The 26,479-nt window shown below is 37.8% G+C and overlaps 1 protein-coding gene across 4 annotated transcripts in view; it reads right to left on the bottom strand.

The window, feature by feature from the left end:
* RB1CC1 (RB1 inducible coiled-coil 1) overlaps positions 1-18,233 on the bottom strand; it is a 94,376-nt gene extending 76,143 nt beyond the window's left edge. For 2 of the 4 annotated variants that reach the window (XM_021688576.2, XM_021688574.1), the window contains exon 1: positions 18,036-18,233. The gene's annotated coding sequence lies outside the window, so the exon portion shown is untranslated. Of the gene's footprint in view, positions 1-3,561; positions 3,661-17,503; positions 17,712-18,035 lie in introns of those variants that run through there. The other 2 variants (XM_044914629.1, XM_021688575.2) reach the window with 2 other exon arrangements.
* Between the last annotated feature and the right edge of the window lie 8,246 nt (positions 18,234-26,479).

The following is a 26,479-nucleotide window of genomic DNA, read 5'->3' on the forward strand; positions in this document are numbered from 1 at the left end:
AACACTGCATGGAAACGATAACAGCAGACGGCGAGCCCTCCAGGAGACAGGCCCAATTTCCCAGCTTTCTAACAGATGACAGGGTTCTGGATAGGTCACAGGATTTACTCATTTTCTGACTTATGGGGGAGGGGAAAAGGGAGAAATCCAAAAAAGGATGAATCTTTCCATTACCTGTTTCATCATTTAATCCAAATATCAAAAGACAGGATCTGACTTTCTCCTCAAAACTGTTAAGTGGGACAGTGTTACAACAAGTGATTAAGGGTAAACAGCTTTAAAAAAAAAAAAAAAAAAGAGTTCCTATGAATTAGTAAGAAAATCACAAAAATCCACAATACATAGTGCATGAGAAAGTATTCCAAATAGTTAACCAATGAGGAAAGTACAAGAAACCTTTTCAGTAATCAAAGAAATACAAATCTGAAAAAGACATTATTTTTAAATGAGCAAGAGTTCCAGTCTAAGATTCCTAGACTTTCAATCTAAGAGAAAAGAGATAAAGTGTAAAAAAAAAAGAAAAAGTACTTTAGAGATGTTAGTTTGAACAAAAATTTTTCTCTTTGCCTAAAACACGTATTTCACAGCCCCACTGAATTAAAGGCAGTGACAACCCTAGAACAGTTAAGTACCCATCTCCCTTGTATAGGAAAGAATTAACCTTATCCAAAGAGAGGTCTGGACTTTACCCTTGGCTATGCGGAGGGGAACCTGAGGTCTCTGGAATGTCCTGCTTGATAGGAGTGTCTTTGTTTGGGGGTTTTAGAACAGTCTAACAATGTGATTTATGATGGGGGCTTTAGGACACACAGTATCAGTTTCCATCTCCAGAAGAAATGGAGACTGAAGACATTAGTTGGACCTCTAAAAAGAACTAGAGACTAAAGGTCAGCTACCATGTAAAGATTATAGGACCTCAATAAAAACTCCAGACACCAAAGACTCAGGTAAGCTTCCCTAGTTAGCATTACTCTATGTACTGTCACACACTCTGGCTAAGAGGAAGTAATCCTATCCATGAGTCCATGGGAGAAGGCAACCAGAAACTCTGCATTTCAAAACCTTCCAGACTCTATGCATATCTTCCTTTGTCTGCTTTTAATTTTAATTTGTAACCTTTCACTATAAAAAAAAAATCATAATTAAGTATAGCATTTCCCCCATGGTCTGTAAGCCATTCTAGTGAATCCTCGAACCTGAAGGTGGTTGTAGGAACCCCAAATTTGTAGTCAGTGGATCTGAAGTGAGGGTGGTCCTGGGCATCACCAACAGGTGGCTGGTATCCAAAGTGAGAGTTGTCTTATGGAGATTGTTCCATCTAACTCTAGAATCTTTGTACATCTAACTCTAAAAATCACTGTACACCCACGTTATGGTTTCTAAAAGGAACCTTTGGAGAAGTGGCTGATTCCAAAGGTCTTAAGTAGAAAAATGTACCAATCACATAAGCCTGGAACATTAAGATGTGCCATTAAGCAAAGAAGCTATCAAAGACTAATTAATAAGACCATGTCAAAAGGGCAAAAACTCAACTTGAATGAGCTTTCATGACTAACATGGGGCAGTCTGAGCATTGAAAGAATACTTACAAATACTTAAATAGTATAAAATCTGTAAATATTTATGTTCATAACAATCAAAAAAGGAAGAAACAAACCCTCAGTGAGTTAGAGTAGCAACCTATTATGAAACTAAAAAAGGAAAGGATTTAAGGACTTATCCTCTTTCCTACATGAATTATATTTCAGGATAAACAATATAATGAAGAAATAACTTTTTACAGAAAAGCTCCACCTATTACTACAGACAGAATATGGAAGATGACAACTTCGCAATGAAATAATGGATCTAGACATCAACAGACATTAAAATAATTAAAAGAAATGTGACAGATTAAGCTTGTTGACAAACATGAACATGCTGATCACTTGTCACACTGCTACCAACTCATGTCTCTGTGTTTCAACTGAAAGTATGCAGCTTATCTATAAAATATTCTTGCCCACCTCCCCCCAAAAAAACACAAACCCAAATTTAATAAAACTTCTACATCTACCTACAGTTACCAGTTTATAAGTAATACGGGTGTAGAGAAAAAAAAAACAATCAGGTAAATTCAGAAATAAACATTCTATAGGACAATGACCTAGCTTAACAAATGGCCTCAAAAAGAGAGGAAGAATTCTACCTATTAAAGAAGATATAAGAGACATAATAATCAAATGTAATGTTTGGATTCTGAATCAAACTACTACAAAACATACTTTTGAAGTAAGTGTGGAAATCTAAAGATGGATTAGGTATTAGAATTACTATTCCTTTTGGGGCATGATAATAGCATTTTAGTTATGAAATAATGAATTCTGAAAAATTAATGTGTAAAATGATATTTGAGATGTTTTAGAACAGTCTAGCAAAAACGAAGGCAGAAGGGGAAGGGGGGGGGAAGGTAAGTACGGCAGAAGGACAGGTAAAATCAGCAAAATACTGGTGACTATTAAAGCACATAGCATGGACAGATTAGATTCAGCACATTATTCTCGCTACTAAAATGGATGGTTGGGGGGGTGGAGGGATGGGTTAAATAGGTGATAGGGATTAAGGAGTGCACCACCTGTCCTGATGAGCTCCAGGTGATGTATGGAAGTACTGAATCACTATACTGTACACCTGAAACTAAGACTGTATGTCAACTAACTGGAATTAAATAAAAATTTTTAAAAATATATTCTCTCTACTTTCGTATATGTTTGCAAATTTCCACAAAATAGTACAAAAATTATCATAAGTATTTTGCAAATCATATTCAACACTCATATATTATAGGTGGGGATCTACTATAAATAATTATGACCTTCTTGGGAAAGCAATTGGTGCTCATGGGTAGATAAGTAAATGTTCCATAAACATACATTTCTCTTAACCTAATAATTGTACCATAAAAATTTTCTTATAGAAAAAATTTATAGTTGAAGTATATACAGAATACTTTACTACTTGTGAGTAGTGTTAAAAATACTTGGCCACTCATTCATCTACTTATACAGTAAAATAGGATATATAATAATTTTTAACAAAGCTTACAGTGTTGAGTGAAAACAATAATGCAATGATTACAGATGTTTAAAAAGAATAGAGGAAAAAAGATGAGAAAGAAATACACTGAAACAGTAAAAATAAGTACCTCTAGTAATGGAATTAGTAATAATTTAGTAAAACAATTAGCTGCTGCCAGAATACATCACCTTCCTGGTTATAATCTGACCTAAAGTGAGGGAAAAACAACTGACTTTTATATAGGAGGAGCTTAATGGCCCTGGTTTAAATTCTTTTTCTTTTTCTTTTTTTTTTTAGATTTATTTATTTATTTTTGAGAAAGAGAGAGAGAGGGTGCATGTGAGCAAGCAAGAACGGGGAGGGGGGAGGGACAAGCAAACTCCCCGCTGAGCAGGGAGCCTGATGCAGGGCTCCATCCCAGGACATGTGGCTCAATATTCCATTGCCTTTTTGTGTTAACTTCCATAATAAGTAAATATAAAAATACAACAAAATAAAACTTACAGAGCACTTCCAGAGGTTCCTCACCCCTACAAGAGAAGAAAAATAGTATAGCTAAAAGCTTAGCTCAATAACCTGGTTCTTCTGTATTTTGGATATGCTTTTGTTTTTGCATTTTTGAGCAATGCTAGGAGTTATTCACAAAAGCAAGTCCATTCTATAAAAGGCTGCTGTAAAGAACCCTGTCTGTTCTGAAACCTAACTCCTGACAATGCCTATATAAGGGTGACAGGCATGTTAGAAATTATGTGTCCCACACTTCCTATCATTCATACTGGACAAAAATTTTTTAATTTCCCCCCATACCTAGTGGTCATATTTCCTCATGTTAACAGCAAGTTATTGAAACACTTTCTGAAAGCAGCTTTTCACTCTGGTAAGACAGTGCTGAGAAAATTTATTTTTCATAATTTCTCAAAGAGAACTGTGAACTTGTTAAATAAGTCTGGACCCAGCATATATCAAATCTCAGCATATCATATTTGCAGCCAGCCCATGAACAAGAGAATATACAAATAATGTGTAATATATAGGGGCTTTGTGAACAACTGCAAATACAATGAAAATCACAACTTCCTAAAAGTAAGCACATATGTACAGAAATATACAAATCAAACTTGCATTTTATACCAGTACCTAATCAATATACAATATAAAGGATATGCAGAGCTTTTTCTCAAACTACACCGTAGCCTTTAATTTTTCAGCAAAAATGACCACAGACATGAAAAATAAAATTTACTTTCAAGTTAAGAGTTTTCCTGGACTATCACGGCAAGGAGAAGAAATCTGACCTTGAGAATACCGAAAATACCTGCCTATTCAAGATTCTATAAGATAAAGTTTATGTACAGGGCTCAAGCCATCTATTTAAGGAAACAGACAAAATTCAATCTCTGTCTTGAAGGGCTGTACAATCTTATGAGGTTAACAAAAAGCCAGATGTGAAATAAATAGTAAATGTCCTGGAGTTCCATTAGTCTTACATGAGCACTCTGTCCTGTTCGATACAAAGGGATATCACATAGATCACCATTTTTCCATCACCTAAATCTCCTCATGATCCTGCCTGACCTTAAATTCTTTCTTCTGTACCTTAGCTCCTAAATCACTGGAGTCTTTTCTAAAAAATCTACTTCTGTCTTTAGCTGTTACTTCGACCCTGGATTGCTGATTTTTAAGTGATCACATCATAGTTTCACAGCAAGATTTGTTTGGTTCAAGAAAGATTTTAATTCTACATTTAATTTTTTTCCATATTTCACATACTGGGCACATAGGGTGACAGAAACGAATTTTTGTGTAAGTAAAAGTTCTGATTCAGATTCTACCTGAAAAGTATGGTTTATAAAAATCATTAAATACTCTAAATGGGTAATAAACATATTCATATTTTAAATTCTCTTATTAAAAGAAATATAAAACTTCTATAAAGACTAATTTTGTATAATCTAAATGTTATAAAATTTTATTGAATTACATGTTCTCTAGACAATCCATGAACCACATGGCTTTATTATCAACTAAAAACTTGTAGAGTTTAAAAAACCTTCTCATCACTACACATCTAGATTTCATTTGCTAATGTGTAAAATGGGAATGTTAACAATACCTGTCTCATAAAGCATTTTGAAAAACAACTAAAAATATCTATGCCAAGAGCTTAATATTTAGCACAATGCCAACTGCACATTACAAACTGCAAAATATTAACCTAGGAATAGGCAGTAACTCTTGCAACATAACAGAAACTATTCAAGAGCATCTACTGAGTGAATAGGCTCTCACAAGCAAAAGTACTCTTAGAATACTACTTGCGTAAATAAATAATAAAACAGAGTTCAAATAGTTAATTGAGAGAGATCTCATCCAACTAGCTAACTTTTGGTAGTTTCCTTAGAGCCAAGGTATTTCAAGACTCTTTAATTAAAAAATAGAGGGACGCCTGGGTGGCTCAGTCGTTAAGTGTCTGCCTTCAGCTCAGGTCATGATCCCACGGTCCTGGGATCGAGCCCCGCATCAGGCTCCCTGCTCGGCAGGAAGCCTGCTTCTCCCTCTCCCACTCCCCCTGCTTGTGTTCCCTCTCTCGCTGTCTCTCTCTCTCTGTCAAAATAAATAAATAAAATCTTTAAAAAAAATAGAAAAACAAAAATAATAATAATCATCTCTGCCTTAAACATCTCCAAAGTGTTTCTCCTACTGACCTTTTTGGGTTCACCAATGGTAATCAACTTTGTTTAACATGTCATATGTGAATAAGGACTCCTTGGTCTGTGTACTCCTCTTTCCCACTTATTCCCAATTAAGCTATCTAATTCAGGGCTTACTATTGCATACCCACGCTCTGACAATAACCTAACTGAGCTCCTTCTTCTACCCAGTGGATTTCAACTCAAATCAGTCCTAGAAGACACTACCAACTAAAAAATCTGAGGTCTTATTTTAATGTCACTTTACTTCTCCCCAACTAAAAATGCTTCATACATCTACTTGTCTAAATCCTTGGAGTAAACAATCCAATACTGCCTTTCTGTGCTTCATTACATGAGGCTCCATACCATTTAAAATGACCTCCTGATGAGAGATGAATAAGCCTTGGTCTTTAGTGCCTTTACTCATGTCATTTCATTGCCTCCATTTTGTAACCATGATGTCACCAACATCCTGTTGTAAAATCTTCACCAATCTACTGGCTGCCAACAATCTTCCTTAAACACTTCAAGCCCACAACTTCAAATTTCTAATAAAATAATAGTGTTTGTATCCAGAACATAAATAAATGTCTTGCTCTACATTTTTTCCCCACCTGCCAAATGCCTTACATTCCTCAAACTGTATTGTAAATAGCTACAGAAAACTTGGCCATGCCTTACACCTCTCTTCAAGATACCACAGTGTCTTGTACACCTACTACCAAGACATTAGACAGTCAATAAATGAGGCCGAGGCTATGGAGAAGGACTAGAGCAAGAACCACAACTGTGAAATCAGAAATACAAAATGGCTCAAAGAGAATCCACAGGAATACTTCATAAGAATGTACAATTTACATATCCTATATGCTTGCTACCAAAATAAGATGGTCCAAGACAGCTGAATTCACTCCTTGGTATGTAACTGTTAAAACATAAAGCAAAAAGGGGCATTAGTAACCAAGCACATCTTTGGTCATCCTGAAAATGAACAGAATTCATCCTGAAAAAATACTGGAACAGAAGTCAAATAGATCTGGGTTTTAGTCCTAGATTCATATCTTTACTTCTAATTTCACCAAATCTCATTTCCTTACCTAAAAATTAAAAAGGGTATACTGGCTAATTCCTCCAAATTTTTATAAAATGCAGATCGATTTACAATAAACTCAGTTCTAACTTATTTAATGTCTGAGTTTCTGAAGATTAAAAAAAAGAAGAAAGTATATGCTATCTTCTTTCAAGGAGCTTAATCACATAAAATGAACATGACACTACAATGCAATACATATAATATTACAGAGGTATGCAAAAGTTGTATAGAGAAGGAATGGGCAAGAGTTCACAAAAAGGTGTCATTCCAAAAAATACCCAAAAAAGGATATGTAAAATTGAGTTCCTGCTAGATACCAATGATTTACCCTCCTCGATCACATTTGCTAAAATTTAAGAGAATGAGCTTAGCAAATCACTAATTTCCTAGAAAAAAAATCAATCATTAAAAAGAGCTAACCCTTTTTATCAACTTACAAAGTTGGGATTTCTAATTAAGCACATTTTCCCTTAACTTACATAAAATCTATCAAATTTCTAAGTGTATTGCATCTAAATGATCTAGAACTAAAGTTCTTACACGCAATGGTGAAGTGCCACCATATAAGTGAACTGCTGCTGAAAGAATTAGAAATTAACATTATGACATAAAATTTCAGCCTTAGTACATAACACAGTATTACTTTTCACCAAATAGTCAAGATTTTCTAAAATTTGCCATAATGTTCATTTTCTATATAAAATTACTTTTTATGAAATGAAATCATACTTAGTATGACGCAAGCTAACCCAATTTAAAATTAAAAGCAACAGGTCAGTAACTCAATAATGACATAAGATTTTCTTAAAATTATTATGTGGTTCTTTACCTAAACAATGTCTTTAGTTTCTATCCATTGAGACAATAACTATTAAGTGACCATTATAAATACTTATGTATGTATATACATAAGCAACTATATATGGGGAGAGAGACAGAGATCCTGTAAAGAGAGAGCATTTATCAAAACATGTCAAATATAGTCTAACAGTTATTAAAACTGGGATTCTGGCCCATTAATAGATAACTTATGGAACGAAACAGATACAAATATATCTTCATATACACAAATGCAGATAAATAATAATAACAGAATTTCAAATTGGGGGAAAGGATAAATTGTTCAAGCAATAGTACTATAACATATGGCAATCCATAGCATGCAGAAAAAACCTTTATCAGAAATGCCATCAGCTTTTACCCTTTAGGTTACTTCTAATGACTGAAATGAACAGTGCTGACAAGACTAGAAATCGGTACAACTTACAATGAGATTTAATTGGCAATATGTATCAAAATTTAAATTGTGCAAATTAAAATGAACAAACCAGCAATTCTACCTTTGAAAATATACTGGAAGCAAATAAACAGACAAGTGTACAAAGGTATATATCCAATGACTTTTTATTTTTAACAATGAAAAATTAGAAAGCTATCAATCGTGATCAGTCAAATAAATTATGGTGCAGCTATATGACATTATTTAGACATTTAAAAATGTTAGTTCTATACATACTGATTAGTGACATATTTACTGTTCAATAAGAAAAACAAGTTACAGTATATGTGATTCTGTTTGTGGATTTTACTGTTATTTTATTAAAACTAATGGTGAGGGAGTACATGTATACTCAAGCATTAAAAAAGTCTGGACCATTGCAACTTTTTCTAGATATGTCTCCTGAAGCAAAGGAAACAAAAGCAAAGTAAACTATTGGGACTATATCAAAATAAAAAGCTTCTGCACAGTGAAGGAGACAATCAACAAAACTAAAAGGCAACTTATGGAATGGAAGATATTTGCAAATGACATATATGATAAAGGGTTAATATCCAAAATATATAAAGAACTTATAAAACTCAACTCCCAAAAAACAAATAAAATAAAAAATGGGCAGAAGACATGAACAGACATTTCTCCAAAGAAGACACACAGATGGCCAAGAGACACATGAAAAGATGTTCACCATCACTTACCATCAGAGAAATGCAAATCAAAACCACTATGAGATAATACCTCCCACCTGTCAGAATGGCTAAAATCCAAAGCACAAGAAACAAGTGTTGAAGAGGATGTGGAGACAAAAGAACACTCCTGCACGTTTGGTGGGAATGCAAACTGGAGCAACCACTATGGAAAACAGCATGGAAGTTCCTCAAAATTTAAAAATAGAACTACGATTCAGCAATTGAACTACTGGGTATTTACCCCCAAAATATAAAAAGTTATTCAAAGGGATGCATGCACCCCAAGTTTACAGGAGCATTATTACAAAAGCCAAATTAGGGAAGCAGCCCACATGTCCATCAACTGATGAAAGGATAAAGATGTGGTGTGCACGCACGCGCGCGCACACACACACACACACATCACATGCAAGAACATTATTCAGCCATGAAAAAGAATGAAATCTTCCCATTTGCAATGGCATGGATGGAGCCAGAGAGTATAATGCTAAGTGAAATAAGTCAGAGAAGGACAAATACCATATGATTTCACTCATATGTGGAATTTAAGAAACAAAACAAATGAAGATAGAGGGGGGAAAAAAAGGGGGGGAACCAAGAAATGACTTAACTAGAGAACTGATAGTTACCAGAGGGGTGGGAGTTGGGGAGATGGGTTAAATAGGTGATGGGGATTAATGAATACACTTATCGTGATGAGCACTGCATGGTATATGGAATTGCTGAATCACTATATTGTACACCTGAAACTAATAACACTACGTTAACTAACTGCAATTAAGAATATAACATCAATCTTTTTGCAATGGCTATTTCTGGATGCAGGACTTTCACTTTTCTCTGGTCTCCTTAAAAATAACATTTATAATCAGAGGTAAAGATACTTATTTCCATTTTGAAAAAGAAAAAAACACAACACTTTATGCATCACAAAGAAATAAAGAACCTGAAATACAATGCCCTAGAAGAGTTGGTCCAACTAAAAGAACAAGACAATGACCCCCATCTGCTGCCCCCATTCTAGCCTCGACTCTGCCATCACAGTGTAGATATACCTTCTGACTCTACCATCTTCCCTACATGGTCATTCATATTTAGTTCTCCAACTGTTATCTTTACATACATGTAAGAGGGAAAACAGAACTGTTAAAAGAACATGAGATTTGGAATCAGAAGAGCTATATTTAAGTCCTATCCCCACTATTGACTGTGTGACCCTGACTAACCTCATCAAACTTACTTTATTTTTTATAAGATTTTTTATTTTTAAGTAAGCTCTACACCCAACGTGGGGCTCAAACTCACGCCAAGATCAGGAGTCACACGCTCCACAGACTGAGCCAGATAGGTACTCCTAAACTTAAAATTATTTTGACTACAAAAAGAAACTCCCTATCTCACAGTGTTGTTGTGAAAATGTAACAAACCTATGAACTATGCAAACTGAAGGGCAATACAAACATCAGTTACTGTTGTTTAACTCAGATCTCTGCCCCCAGGCACAGGACTAGCACTCAGCTGATGCTAAATATCTCCCATTAGCAATCATGTTGTTACCACAAACCTGAAACATCCACACTTCAATTCAGTGCTTTTCCTTTAAAACTATTCCCTAACTTCTTTTGTCAAAAAAGCTATCATTCTCCTGTTTTTCAGAACTTTAGTTTTTTCTAAAGTCTATCCATTTTTCCTCTAGAATCCAACACTTTATTTTCCAGTGACATAACCCTTATTTTAGAGCCTGGAAACTATTCTCGCTGCCTTTAAGTCTCCATCTTGCTCCAAGTCTTCCTGAGCATTCGCATCAGTTACAACCACTGTCATCAGGCTGCATCCCTCAAGAATCTTCCCTAGAGCCTCACAGTTGCCTACAGGAGGACACAAATCAATGGCTTACCATGCTCTGTAGCTTTTTTCTTTGCAGCTATCTCTCCTGCCACCTCAGTAGAGTACCTCACAGTTTCACTGAATTTCATTATCTATCTGCTCCTTTAAGAATGTGAATTTGCCAACTCTGGCTTAAAGCTACATTAATATTAAAAGGGCAGACTTTGAAGCAAGATTTACCTCTATATGAATGAATCCCATCTCTCCCAATGAGGCTCAGATAACCTGTACACATCAGTTTGCCATCCATAGACTGAAATGACACCTTTTACACAGTGTATTTCAGACTCCTTTTGTGCAAGGACTACAATAAAAGCTCTAAAAATGGTGGCGATTATAACTTTAAACTCCAACATTCATGGACTTCATAATTACACCCTAGTTTACCTTTCTAGAAATATCTGTATTCCTGTACATGAAACTTATATTCTCTCACTTTATATACCCCTGCCGAATTCAATTCCAATTTCTGCTAATATGAATTTTACTCATCCAACTACGGTCCAAAGACATGGTTCTATTAGCACTTCTGGGAAGTTTTCCCTAACCACAGGTGGCCCACAGTACTCTTATTCCTCTGCATTTACAGAGCTCTTACTAGCTATATAAGGTAGTAGGAATTATCATACAAAAAAAAAATCTCACATCATAAAAGGACATTTGTTCCACCTGGATCCTCTTTGGATACAATCAGCTATAAATGAGGGGGAGAAGGAGATATAAACCTATCTCCCATACCTGTGAAAAACACTGTCTATCCAATTTATCAATTGGAGATTAATTTACAATTTCCTCTTTGAGAGACTGCCACCATAATGATTAGGTCAGCTATTCCAGTTTATTGTCAACTATTCAAAATTTAGAACTAGCTTCCTTATGGGGAAAACAAAGGGAAAAACCTCAATTTCTGACTTCCCAAACTGAACACATTCAGTCATTATTCATTCTCTATTTGTTAAATATCCAACATAAGCCAGAAACTGGACCAGGTGCTGGGATTACAAGTCCCCACAAGTTGCTTTCAGGTCTAGCAGAATTCACAAAATTTGGATGAACTAGATATGTTGGACCAAAAGTTTTGTAGAGAAAGAACAAGAATTAGGAATAATTTTGTCTGATTTGTAATTCTGCAAATTGCAATTTGACCTCAATGAGGGGTCACTGTGTGCTGCATCAATGAAAATGTTTACCACAAACAGAACGTCTAGGTTACCCAGGGGACTAAAAACTGGACTTCAAACCCTCCAAATCAGATTATTTCCATCTGATCTTACCCTTTTTCTCTGCCAAGAGGAAAAGAAAAAGAGAAAAAGAAGAGTAGGTCAGTCATTTTCCTAACATTCCCCTGAAGAGAACTTTTTCCATAAAAGTTCAGAGCTTCCAAAATGAAGCTACAACTAGACAAGCAACTTCATATAAGACAGCACCCAAAGAATGTAGACAACAGGAATACTTTTAGTAGTTTGGCTTCAGGTTTTTTCCCTGTTTATACAGAAAAAATGTATGTGTATATACGGACAGTTTGGTTTTACAAAAATGAGAAAGCATCATGCATATTGCTATACACCTTGTTATAACTGAATAACATAATGTGGGAATCCTTCCATCAATACATATAGATGTATTACACATTTTGCTGTCCTGCCATTCATAAAAATTATGTAAAATGCATGACTTACAGATAACTTGAATTTGGAATATTAGTAACAATCTAAAAAACAGAAGTCCCAATACAGAATATCATTAGATTTGTCATTCTGAATTAGTTTCATTCGTAAAAATTTAATTCACTTTGTAAGTATTATTGCATTTAAACATGTTTTCTCATATATGCTATGTCATTTGATAACTTCTGCTTAACAGAAATTCAAAAAAGCCATTAAGACGAATTTAAGTCAAGTCTGCTAGAAAACGGCTCTCCTGCCTCCAAATTATACCAAGTATGGAAGCCACATCCATTTGAAATATAATATCCAGGGCTGTGCATGGTATAATTTTTAAGGGATGGCAAGATCAAGTTGTGACACTCCCTTTGTTTTTGTTTTTTATTTTATTATGTTATGTAATCACCATACATCATTAGTTTTTGATGTAGTATTCCATGATTCACTGTTTGCATATAACACCCAGTGCTCCATGCAGAACATGCCCTCTTTAATACCCATCACCTGGGTAACCCATCCCCCCTCACCCCCCCTCCCCTCTAAAACCCTCAGTTTGTTTCTCAGAGTCCATAGCCTCTCATGGTTCATCTCCCCCTCCGATTTCCCCCCCTTCATTTTTCCCTTCCTACTATCTTTTTTTTTTTAACATATAATGTATTATTTGTTTCAGAGGTACAGGTCTGTGATTCATCATTCTTACACAGTTCACAGGGCTCACCATAGCACATACCCTCCCCAATGTCTATCACCCAGCCACCCCATCCCTCCCACACTCCACCACTCCAGCAACCCTCAGTTTGTTTCCTGAGATTAAGAATTCCTCGTATCAGTGAGATCATATGATACATGTCTTTCCCTGATTGACTTACTTCGCTTAGCATAATACCCTCTAGTTCCAGCCACGTCATTGCAAATGGGAATATTTTTTTTGATGGCTGTATAATATTCCTGTGTGTGTGTGTGTGTGTGTGTGTGTGTGTACACCACATCTTCTTTATCCGTTCATCTGTTGATGGACATCTGGGCTCTTTCCATAGTTTGGCTATTGTGGACATTGCTGCTATAAACATTGGGGTGCATGTACCCTTTCAGATCCCTACATTTGTATCTTTGGGGTAAATACCCAGTAGTGCAATTGCTGGGTCGTATGGTAGCTCTATTTTCAACTTTTTGAGGAACCTCCATACTGTTTTCCAGAGTGGCTGCACCAGCTTGCATTCCCACCAACAGTGTAGGAGGGTTCCCCTTTCTCCACATCCTTGCCAACATCTGTCATTTCCTGACTTGTTAATTTTAGCCATTCTGACTGGTGTGATGTGGTATCTCACTGAGGTTTTGATTTGGATTTCCCTAATGCCAAGCAATGTTGAGCACTTTTTCATGTGTCTGTTGGCCATTTGGATGTCTTCTTTGGAAAAATGTTCATGTCTTCTGCCCACTTCTTGACTGATTATTTGTTCTTTGGGTGTTGCGTTTGATAAGTTCTTTATAGATTTTGGATACTAGCCCTTTATCTGATAGGTATGGCACTCCCTTTAAATGTGAACACAGGTTTTCTAAACTGTTAAGATTCACCTAATTATGTCTATAGCAAAAGTGTTATAGTTCTATGCTTCATTTTATAATAGTCACCTAGTTTAAAAATGAAATCAAAATTATATATAGTAAATACTGAATTAGCTTCATTCTATTAAACTATATGTAAACATACAGCAATATCAAAAAAAGGATGTGCACAACTGGAATTTGCAGAATAACGGCTAAAGCAACCATGGGTATATTAAAAGTATGGTACTGATCTGACTAAAATTTCAACAGATTTTTTTGGATACTTGCTGATCAATTATTATGTGTAGAATATGAGGGAAAAAAATAATGCGCATAGTCCCAAACCAGTAACAAAGAAATGGAAATGGGTCACAATTATTTTCATCCCTTAACATAATTACAAGCCAATAAAATTCGAGAATTCAAAAGACAGCAAAATCATGGGAGAGGGAAGGAGGGTGGGGTGTCACTCCATAATCCTCAGGGTACTCACTAAACAGCTGTGAAAGAAACAAACCAATGAAGGGGTGCATGAAAGCACTCACATACTAGGAAAAAGTAATTTAAAAAGACCTCAACTTTACTGAGGGATGGAAAGAAATGCCATTCTCTCAGGGACCACACAACAGAAGTTTACTTACAGGCAATTAGGTTTATTAGGCCCACAATAATAAACAAATCAGAAATGTGGTAATTAAAATTTACATACTTTTATCTACAACAGTAAGTACACATCTTCCACCTAGCACTCTATCTACAATCTGCTTCTCTAGCATTATATCTATTACAGTGTCTGAAAGCAGCCAGCATTACAATTTATCTTCTTTAAAATTTCCCATAGTTCAAAATTTCCTACAATCTTATATACAAAGCTGACATACAAAGTTCTTATTCATTATTCATGTTGCAGGAGCTAAAACTGTGTGTTGTAGGGGTTTAACATTTCTTGAAAACATAAATGAATGTAGGTACAAGCTGCCTTCTAGCCTTGCTGGGTTTCTTGGAACAAACCTCTGTGCCTTTGCACATGCAGGGTTACAGTACATGACTCCTTACTATTTACCCACAAAACCCAGAGTCTCTGTAGAGCCCTCACTATCACCATTCTCAGTGCCCGCTCATTTCTATTAGTCCACCCTCAGTAACCTTTTCACTTTTTCTTGTATATGCCAATTATCTCAAGAGCCTTCCCATTTACTATTCGTGCTGTCAAGAATGTTCTTGTCCCAGTCACACAGCTAGCCTCCTCACTTCTCCTGGGTCTTTATTCCAAAGTTACCAGTGAGGACTTCCTTGACACTTTATCTAAACCCCCCAATCCTGATACTCATCTCCTCCCTTCTGTTTTTTTTTTTTTTCCCCTTCCTAGCATATATCTCTTACTCCATATTTTTCTTGAATGTTCACTGCCAAATTCCCAGCATTTCTTGACCAGTGCCTGGCACATAGTAGGGGCAAGTAGGTACATGATAAATCCCAAGCCAAATTTGTTGAGGTGACTAGGCCATCCTCTTAAAAGTGAAATGACTTATCCATGTCAGATCATGCTTCTAAAAATATCCCCCTACACTCCATAAAAACCCAAATCCCCTTTCGTAACTTTCTTTCAAAGTTGTAATAATGCAATAGTGTAATTATATTTATACAGGACTCCAATTTCCTATAAAGCAAAAACAATTTCTTACACATTCTTATCTTCCTTGTAATAACTGGTTCACTTGTCTGTTGTAAGTAAGTAATAACTGTATGAATGAATGTGTGTAGAAAGGGACTGCTAGATTTTCACTTGAGTTTCTTTTTTTTTTTTTTTTAACATTTTATTTATTTATTTGAGAGAGAGAGATAGCGAGAGAGGAAACACAAGCAGGAGGAGTGGGAGAGGGAGAAGCAGCTTCCCGCTGAGCAGGGAGCCTGATGCAGGGCTCGACCCTGGGATCATGACCTGAGCTGAAGGCAGATGCTTAACGACTGAGCCACCCAGGTGCCCCTTTCACTTGAGTTTCTTCAGCCACTATTATCTATACTACAAACGAAAGGCTTACATGGGTTAGAAAATAGCATTATCCAAACAAGAACATTTTACTAGATATTCCTGTTTAAAAAAAAAAATTGTAGTTACATACAACTGCAAACTAAAGCATATAGCAGGTGCTCAAACATTTGCTGAATGCATGAAAATTTAAAGACAGTCTCAAAATCAGGGGCGCCTGGGTGGCTCAGTCGTTAAGTGTCTGCCTTCGGCTCAGGTCATGATTCCAGGTCCTGGGATCGAGCCCCGCATCGGGCTCCCTGCTCCGTGGGAAGCCTGCTTCTCCCTCTCCCACTCCCCCTGCTTGTGTTCCCTCTCGCTGTGTCTCTCTCTCTGTCAAATAAATAAATAAAAAATCTTTACAAAAAAAAAAAAAAAGACAGTCTCAAAATCAGAAACCAAATAAAAGCTCTTCTCAAGCTTACATAATAAAAACTTAGGTTCAGAAGTGTGGCTTTTCAAAAACAAAGGTCTTGTGTCCTCTGCCCTTTTGGACCTTATGAATTTGATTTGCTAAAAGTCAATCTGCCACCCATTCTGAACTTGTATTTGTTAGCAAGGGCCAGAAAATTTTTCTGAGACAAGAGTACTGCTTCACCGTCTTCCCTGTCATCCAACAACAGCAGAAGAACTAGGCCAGTAATTAATCCTAAATTTGACTAACATAAAAGATTCAAAGTCGACTAAATAAAATTACTTTTAAAAAGTGGACTGAATCCATATCTAATTTCCATCAACAGATATTTATCAACAAAAACACCAACATAAAACATCTCTTTTATAAAACTATTTAGGCTTTAAACAACACTAAAATTAAAAAAAACCATAACAGGAATGTTACTGAGAAAATGTGTTCATTTAGGCCACATTCTATTACAACATTAAATACAGAAAGCAAACACATCTTCTCACCCCTAGCTTACAAACCAAATAACCCCCAAAATAAAATCCTTATGGTACTTTCGCTTCCCACAGTAATATCTTATCAAAATGGGAAAGACCCTCTTTGTATCAAATATCGAAATACAATAATGTGATTCTTGATTAAACCCAGAATTGTCTATATTAAAAGTCGTCTCCTCCTAAATTGCTAACTTTCCAACCCTTCGGATAACTCCAACAATCAGCATCAACACACAAAAACCTAGAAACTATACAATAAAATGACAAGTACATTTTCATAAGGCCCAAATCATTGCTCTATGTATAGTAAACTTGAGGCAAACATTGTTATCTAGCTTAATGACTTGTGTAGTAATGAGACTCTACCAACAGTGAGCACATTAGTCTTCTCGGCATCCAGGCACACACCACTTCGTGGTATGACCACACTTTAAAGAGTCATGATGGAAAAGACTAGATTACGAAATCATAAACAATAAACATACTACATCCACCAGGCGGTGGAAGAAACTATTCCCCTCAAAAGCTGCCATTTCTCCTGTTGTTGTCCTGCTTCTACTAAGGAAGTTGTGAAATCCGCAAACACACCCCATCCCAAATCTATCGGTGGGGCTGGCGGAGGCTGAGTCATTCCTAGGAGTAACTTTATACCGATCCTCGCACACCGGGATCGGGACAAAGGCATCTCTCCGATCCTCCCGCTGTGCGCTTCGTTCGGCCTCGGCCCAATTCCACTCCCCGGTTTCTCAAGTCAAAGACAGCATTAAGGCTAAGCCTGGCAGCGGTGACGACAAGGGAGGACACGTCCCGGTGGGTTCGGCGTCCCTCGCCCTCGGCCACTCCCGAAATTCGACCCGGGGCTGCCGGGGGCGCGTACAGGGAGGGACCGTGGCGGCCCCGGCCGAGGAAGCCGCAGGTAGGCCTGCACCGGGCGAGCCCGCCCCACACCTCCCGCAGCCCAGTGGGGCTTCGACTCAAACCGCGTGTCTCCTCAGGGGCTGTCGCGCCAGGGAGGCGGCCGCAGGGCAACACCTGCCGCGCCGGATGCGCCGGACCCGCCGGCACACACACCTGCAAGCGGGCGGCGCTCCGCCCGGTGGGGACCCAGGCGTCCCCGGCCCCCTGTGCCCAGGCTCCCCGAGCGGCCCCGGTGCCAGATGGGGGAAGGGGCCACGGGCAGCGACGGCACTTACCTGGCAGCACCTCCTCCTTCGCCGGCGGCAGCAGCAGAGCTGGCAGCCCCTGGTACCATCTTCCGCCGCCGCCTTGTCCTCGGCGGCGGCTACCAACCGCCCATCGGGCACCGCCAACCGACACAACCGCCGGCGTCCCAGGTGCCGGTCGCGGCCCCAAACTCCAGGCGGGAGGGAGGGGTCAGGGCGGAGCGGGGTCGCTGTCAGGCCCCTCGGCTCTGGGTCGGGGGCCGGGGGTCAGGGGGCCGCGGCCAGTCAGAGCCGAGGGGCCGGAGCGACTCGAGGACCCCAAGGCAGCGCCGAGGGCTCGGCAGGGCCGCGGACACGGCCGCGGTTGGGTTTGTTATTGTCGACTCCGTCCCTTCCAACGCGGAGCATGCCGGGAAACGGTGGGCGGGGGGAGGGGTGCACCCGGTGGCCCGGGCGGTGCGGAGAGGCGCGCGCAGGTCCGGAAGTCGGCAGGCAGCCGGTCAGGGGGGTGACTCCGCCCACAGTCGCCGTCGGCAGGCCTGTGAGTTGGTTGTCCTCTTGTGACCCGGGGAGAGCGCTGGGGCGGCCTGTTGCTGTGCAAGCTGTAGTCCGGGCGCTCACTGCCCCAAGGTGATCTTGACCTTCCTTGCTACAGCGAGTTGGCCTGGGTTGGGCCGACCCCGCCGAATTTTGGATTAGCACCAGGTTAAACAACTTACCTCTTTCAACCTGTCGCGGAGGAGCGGGGCCCACTGAGGTTCCGTGTCCTCGTCGCCTGCCCGCACACTGGGCCAAGGTCTGTAAGAGGATGACGTACCTGGCCGTGCGGCGGGGCAGGCTAGACTGCCACCACCACCATACCCCCACCGCTGGGACTGCGAGCGGCTGATAAGTGTCTCGGGTAACTCTGTTAAGTGTGGGGCGGCACAATTTTTCCGCAGACCAGGTAAGGCAAAGAAAACGCCCGAGAGACAAGAGAGTTAAGGTTTGGTCGATTGGAATGAAGGTGTAAGCGGCAAGACCACCAATTTTCAGCCCTGTAAATGCTGAGTTTGTTCTCGAGTGGGTTAGCATGAGTACTCTAATGGGCGGGAAACAATTTCGGTGGAATCCTGAATTTCTGAAGATGAACGCTCAGAAGCGATGACTTGAAGCCACAAGGCTTTGAATATTAAAATGTGGTTAGCAGAAGTTACACGTAGAATAATTATATAATACTCTTTAAATTCCTTTTATATCCAGACATATGGTACGAGTCAAAGTTTAGAGGTGCTACCAATGTCAGAGGGCTCTTGAGTTGGGTTTGCATAAAAAATGAGTATTGTTACCGTTTTCAAGAGCACCAAAATAGAATAAATACTATTAGGAAGCAAAATTTCCAATCCCTCATTTGTCACGTGGAAACTGACTTAAAACATTGAACGACTGGTAAGCATTAGGGATTTTCAGTTTCCTTCACACCTGTTTCTGAAAGTTATGTTTGAGAAGACCTTATTTTTACCACTTTCTTTTTAATTTTACACTCTTGCATATCCCAGAGAGAATCTTGTCTTTGGCAAGTCATTTCACTTGTTTAGTTTTTTTTTTTAGGCTCCAGTTTTATACTCCCAGCAAGATAGAGCAGAGAAGTGAAAATTAAGAGACTAACTTGTTCTTATGCCTTGGGGGGAGGTATGAACAGGCAAGACTGAAGAAGAAGGATGCTGATTTTATTAGTCACAGCATAGTAACCAGCACACAGAAAATAGGTGGTGGAGAGATTTTGCCAGAAAATTGGTAAGCAAAACAAACTGTTAGGCCTGTAAAGAATATAGGGCTGTTTAAACTTCTCTTTAGTTACATTTATCATTACAAATACAATTAGAATGTGAAAACATCACTGAACTATGTGGGTGGTAATCTATTAAATAATAAAATGTTTTAAATGTTATTTGTCTCTCTGACCTCTTTCTTTGGAAAAAAAAGTTTCAGTCCTCATCTTCTCTTAGTCATAGGTTGGAAGTAATGATCAGAAGTGATTGGTTCATACCTTAAAAGTTTACATCTTCTCCAGAGATCAAGAGTTTATATGCATTCAGTGTTGTTTCTTAGTGGTAAGTATAAATATGTTAACATTAGCTTTGTTATATATATGCAGGTATCGGGAGTAAATACTATTACAAGTTACTGATACTGCTTATGTCTATAGTAATAAGTTTCAACAAGTTGCGTTTTCTTTCCTACAGAGGATTTTGAAAACCCAATGTATTCTCCCTTCCTTAGTAAATTAAACCAACAAAAATCCCTCATGCAGCATTACTTCTCTACTAAGCTTCTTGATAGGAAGTCCACAGTCTGCAGCCTCATTTCCGCCTACTGTTCTTTTCTCACTGAAATTGCAAACAAGTTAATAGGGACCTCCAAAATATTGTGCTAAATGGACTGTGCTGATACTTTATTTGAACTTTCTAAAGCATTTTATATTTTAAATTATTCAATCTTTAATTCCCTTCTGTTTGCAGCATCTCCCTCTTTGCTCTTAAATCTCTGTCCTTTCATTTGGTTCTCTTCCAGATTCTCAAGTAATTATAATACAACGTAAATGATGCAAATATTCTCTATGGGAGAAGACATGAGAGACTTAATCTTGTCCTCATTACATGATTATTTTTTAATTTAATAAACATTTAGGTCTTTTAATAGATTTATAGTTAGGGCAAAAGAAGCTGGTTCTCTTTAGGAGTACTTAGGGATTACACAGAATCTACAGAGAAACACCGGAGGTACTTCAACTCAGTTCAGATCTTTAAAATCCTATTTTTCCTTCAGGTCTCCATTTTAGTGTCACCTTCTTTTATCTTATCTATCTATCATCTATCAGAGAGAGAGCACACAAGGAGGGGGAACAGCAGGCAGAGGAAGAAGCAGGCTCCTCCCTGAGCAAGGAGCCCGATGGGACTCCATCCCAGGATCCTGAGATCATGACCTGAGCCGAAGGCAGACACATAACCAACTGAGCCACCCAGGCATCCCTCAGTGTCACTTTCTCAGGGAGTCCTTCCCTAACATGCCTGTAGTTCCTCTAGATTATTATATCTTTTACTATTTGTCTAACATGCTGAAATATAAGTCCTTTTTTAACAGAGGAACCGTTTTCCTAATATGTGATGTACAGTGATGTGCATACAAACATTTGTTGACAATGCCCTACACTTTTTTTCAGGCCTTCAATTTATACTTAGACTCACCTCAACTAGTCTCCATCATTTACACCATCCAAGACCAATCTGATCATGTCTCTTCCCTAACCATCTTCATTGGTTTTGTTTTGTATATTGGATACAATTTAAATTTTTTAACATAACTTAAGAATCGCTCCATTATGTAGCAACCCATCTCTCCAGCTATATCTCCTGGCACTTTTGCCCTTTACACATGTGAGTTTCCTCCTCCAGGAATGTTCATTCCACCTTGTTCATTTTTCAAAGTCATTTTTTAAAACAGCTTGGACATCAGCCAGCTTCTAACTTCTGGGCAGTATAGTGATCCACACATCCTTCTACCTCTGCTCCACACCACACAACTATAAGTTTTTGTCTCTCCTCTAAGTCTATGAAGCTCTTAGGTTTAGGAACTATGAATTATGAATTTTCAAGTTCCTAGAACTTTCTAGAGAGCTTGGCACATAATTAGCAATTAAAATATTTATATTGAAGATTGACTAGGAAGTTACTATGGAAAATTCCTGCTCTGAAATATCTCAAAGGCTTGTACAGGGGGCCATTCAAAAATCACTGTAGTGACAAGTTTAAATGACATTAATTCCTTATCCAGAATACATCAAGATATTGGGGAGGTCACAGTTTACAGCTTAATCACAATTTTGTTAATCCTGCCTGATTTGGGATTTTATTCTGCATGCATTAGATATTTCTCAGCTTAGTGTCAATTCCCTCATTTTCTTTTAGGTTATGTTCAAACAGCAAGCAACTGCGATTAACATAATTTGACTTTTTTCAAAGAATGAATCAGTTAGCCATTTTTAAAGGTTAACTCCTTTTAAAAAGTTTTGGATTTTGTTTTTAAGATCATAGCTAATGATGTATAAAACATGGTCATGCACTACTTAGAGACTTCTGGCACTATGATTATGAAGTTAATGTTTTTAGTACTATTTACAGACGTTAAAGCTGCCTTACTTGGTCTGTTGGTACTCACATATTAATGATAATGATGATAGTAAACTTATGAGTGTTTATCTTCAAAGCTAGTGATGAGCTTGATGAGCTAGTGAGCAACACTGTTTCTAATGCTGTAAGACATACAATACTTCTAGCATGCTTAATTTTTAAACAGATTTAAAGCAATAGATTGAGACAAAATATTTTTAGTCATTTTTCACATGAAGTTCTTGTCTCTTGTTACCTTGAAGAGCTTTTTAACAAAATGTCCAAAGATACAGCTGGACTGCCTTTTTTTTTAAGTATTTTACTTATTTGTTTGAAAAAGGGGGAGTGAGTAAGAAAGGGAGAGAGAATCTGAAATAGACTCTGCACGGCGCACAGAGCCCGACTCAGGGCTCCATCCCACAACCGCAAGATCATGACCTGAGCCAAAACCAAACACTCCACCGACAGCCACCCAGGCTCTCCTCAGCTGGACTGTCTTTTTTTTTTTTTTTTTTTTAAGATTTAATTTATTTATTTGAGACAGAGAGAATGAGAGACAGAGAACATGAGAGGGAGGAGGGTCAGAGGGAGAAGCAGACTCCCTGCCGAGCAGGGAGCCCGATGCGGGACTCGATCCCGGGACTCCAGGATCATGACCTGAGCTGAAGGCAGTCGCTTAACCAACTGAGCCACCCAGGCGCCCGCAGCTGGACTGTCTTAAAACAAAACCTTATCAGTTCTGCAGATACAGATTAGACTGAAACATCAGATGGTAGTTGGACTTGAGGCAGTGTCTTTCAAAGGTCTTTTATTGTGACCCACATTAAAATATACGTTTTAACATTGTGACCTGGTGTGTACATACAGGCCTCTATCAATGAAACCATGTTTTATGAAAACAAATACTTGTGATGCACTCGGATATTTTTTTTTTCACTCTGATGTTTTCTATTTTTGTTCCAGTGCTAGTCTTGACCCACTAAATTGATTTTACTACACTCCAGTGGCTTTAAAGATCTTAGATTCAGTGACATAGGCCCCAAGCCTTGAGATTCTTTGCTTCTGATTTTTCCATCAGTTCTTCCTAGTTAGACTATATCTGTCTGTAGTCAAGTTTGTGATTATGTTTATTAAAAAAAATAACCTAACTGAAGCCAGTGCAATACTAGTGAGTGTATCTTAGATGACAAACATGCAGACATGGGCTTTAAGTTTATAAACCTTTTTATTTGTCTTTGTAGCTCTATCCAGTTTCTATTAATTTTCTCCATATTTACAGATGAGGAAATGAGAAGTTAAGTTACTAATTCCTTCTAGGTAATGTTCTTCAGCCAATAACTGTTATGGCTAATATATGAGCCCAGCCAATTCAACAGACTATATTCTTAAGCACTATACTATGCTGTCCCTTAATTTGGTGGACTCCTGAAGGGGGGAGAATTAAAAAATTTTAAGTCCAGCAGTAGGCTACAGAGTCTCAGCACTATTAGCATTTTGGGCCAGGTAATTTGTTATGGGGGGCTGTCTTCTATATTTTAGGATGTTTAACAACATTCCTAACTTCTACCCACTAGATGCTGGTGGCATCCCCAGGGATGACAACCAAAAATGTCTCTAGACATGTTATAGTGTTCCCAAAGGGACAAAGTCACTCCCTTCCCAGAACCACAGGCTAAAGCCTGGTACATCTATATAATGAAATGCATTGGGCGCCTGGGTGGCTCAGTTGGTTAAGCGACTGCCTTCGGCTCAGGTCATGATCCCGGAGTCCCGGGATCGAGTCCCACATCGGGCTCCCTGCTCGGCAGGGAGTCTGCTTCTCCCTCTAACCCTACCCCCTCTTGGCACTCTCTCTCTCACTCTCTCTCTCTCAAATAAATAAATAAAATCTTTAAAAAAAAAAATGCATTGTAGTCTTTAAAATTGTATTTTAGAAAAATATTTAATGACAAAATATTCTAAGTTAAATATACAGAACTATACTCTTTTTAAGGTGCACTATTTTTTTTTCATATTTGAACATTTCTGAAATCTGGGTGCATTTAACAATGGATAGCGTCCTACAGTCTTGTTAACCAACTGCCATTCATTTCCTGTTTATTCAAGGTATCAAAAAAAACTAGCTTAGAAAAAAAAAAAACCCACCCTAAAAACAATGGTGGAGCATTCTTTTGAACCCAAGTTTTCACATAATTTGACTTTTTTCAAAGAGTCAGTTTCACAAAAGTTTGTGGAGAAGGGTGGGAAAGATGATGAATCAGACATGTTGGACAAGCATAATGAAAGGCAGTCCAAAGCATGCTCTATCCAAAGAATTGCAAAGCCAGTACAGGAGTCTGGCACCATGACTTGCTTCATTATGGATTCAGAGGGAATACCTGTTGCCAATGCTTTTACTGGTGAAAAGGATGAATTGTATGGAAAAACCAATGTATTTTATTTAGTTATATTGCTTGTATAATATTTACTTATATTTTCCTTTTTATGTATGCACAAGATCAATGATAAAAAAACAAGTTAGTAAAATCTAACAAAGCTTTTTAAATAACTAAAAATAATAGGTGATGTATCCTTTCTGTGTGTACATATTTCTGCATTTTCCAAACTGCAAGGTCCTTAAAAATGTATCCTTACTCTTTCAACTTAAAGTGGTTCTATATTGTTTATTACACAAAATTCAAGATTTCTAATTTGCTGAAGTCCATTTATTTTATTTATAGCATTGTTTTTGGCTATTACTTCCTCAGATCATCCTTTTTAGTTAACCCTACCTGCTGTCCATACATGCAAAAGCACTTTTCCTGGTAGGCATTCTTTTTCAGTGTGGTGTATTCATTTATTTTTTTTTATTTTGAACATAATTGACACACAGTGTTAGATTAGTTTCAGGTGTACAACTTAGTGATTTGGCAAGTACATATATTATGCTATGTTTGCCACAAGTATAGCTATCATCTGTCCCATTACATTTCTATTCAATGTGGTTTATTAAGAGGAACACTGAACTGGACAACTGGAAACCTCGCGTCCAATCCTGCCTCAGCCTCTGAGCTGTTTCCCTAGTGATCAGCCTTCTACTCTGTCAAACTGTTTGCACTGTTCTTAAATCCCTAACCCATACCCCTTTACAATTCTCTCATTCTCGGTAAATAATCTCACCTCATACATTACTGAGGAAATAGAAGCTATGAGAAAAAACTTGTTCACGCTTCTGCCATAAAGTCTGCAAACCCATCTGCACCTACTTAGTCTCCCCTCCAGTCACTGTTCTGTCCCTTCAATGGAAGATGTTCATGGGCTTTTAACTCCATTCCGTCATCTCATTGTGTCATTTTGTGGAACTACTTGGTACATGCAAAATTTAGTTCATGTGAAATATTTTGTAGAATTTAAAGAATATCTTTAAAATTGGATTTATCCTTAATTGCTCATTGTTCCATTTAAATTTTTTTTAAAAATCAAGAAATATATCAGCAATGTGATTTCGTAGTTACCTAAGATACCTTTTGATGTGCCAGTTTTATTAACACTAACTTCTTAGTTACTAGACAATTATTTACATAAAATGCCGTATTGATCTGTTAACAAGATCAAAGTTAAAACTCTTAGGAAGATATAAAAGCTATTGAAAAGTGTTTTTCTTTTCCCCTTTGTTTCTGTAATATTGTTATTTTTTTAACTTTTAATTTTTGACTGCCTTGATCACATGAAATCTCTTTTCTTTCCCCAAGTTTTTACTTAAATTCCAGCTAGTTAGTGTACAGAGTAATATTAGTTTCAGGTATAGAATTCATATAAAATTTAAAAAAAATTTCACTGTCTCTTCTGGCCATTGTTATTGTTAGTTTCATGATTGTTACTGAAACTAATTTTATTGTATAAAAGAGTGGAGTGTTAAAAAAATTCTCCACTCCGAATTCAAATACACTATACAGTGACAAGGCCCAGGACTCACTTTTTAGATAAGCTTTAGAGGGAATTCTAATGCATACTTGGCCTTGGAAAACAAAAGACTAAATCTATAAAGATCCTTTTAATCCTACTAAGTCCTCCTTCTCCTTTAAATCCATAGCTGCCACCTTCTCTCAATGAAATCAACAGATAAATCCTAATCTACTCAGCACTTTCTGTGTCTTTGTACTGTTATCAAACAATTACTTTGAATTTGTCATTCTCAATTGTGCCTTAATTCTTTTGGAATTGTGCACATTGTTTCTGTACAACTAAATCATAAGGTTTGCATATAGGAATTGGAAAACCTGAGATCTTATTTGGATTTAGAAAATCACTTAATATGTATGATTTCAATTTCCTCCTTTTATAATG

The sequence above is a fragment of the Neomonachus schauinslandi genome, chromosome 4, assembly GCF_002201575.2.
Source record: "Neomonachus schauinslandi chromosome 4, ASM220157v2, whole genome shotgun sequence".
Taxonomy (NCBI): Eukaryota; Metazoa; Chordata; class Mammalia; order Carnivora; family Phocidae; genus Neomonachus; species Neomonachus schauinslandi.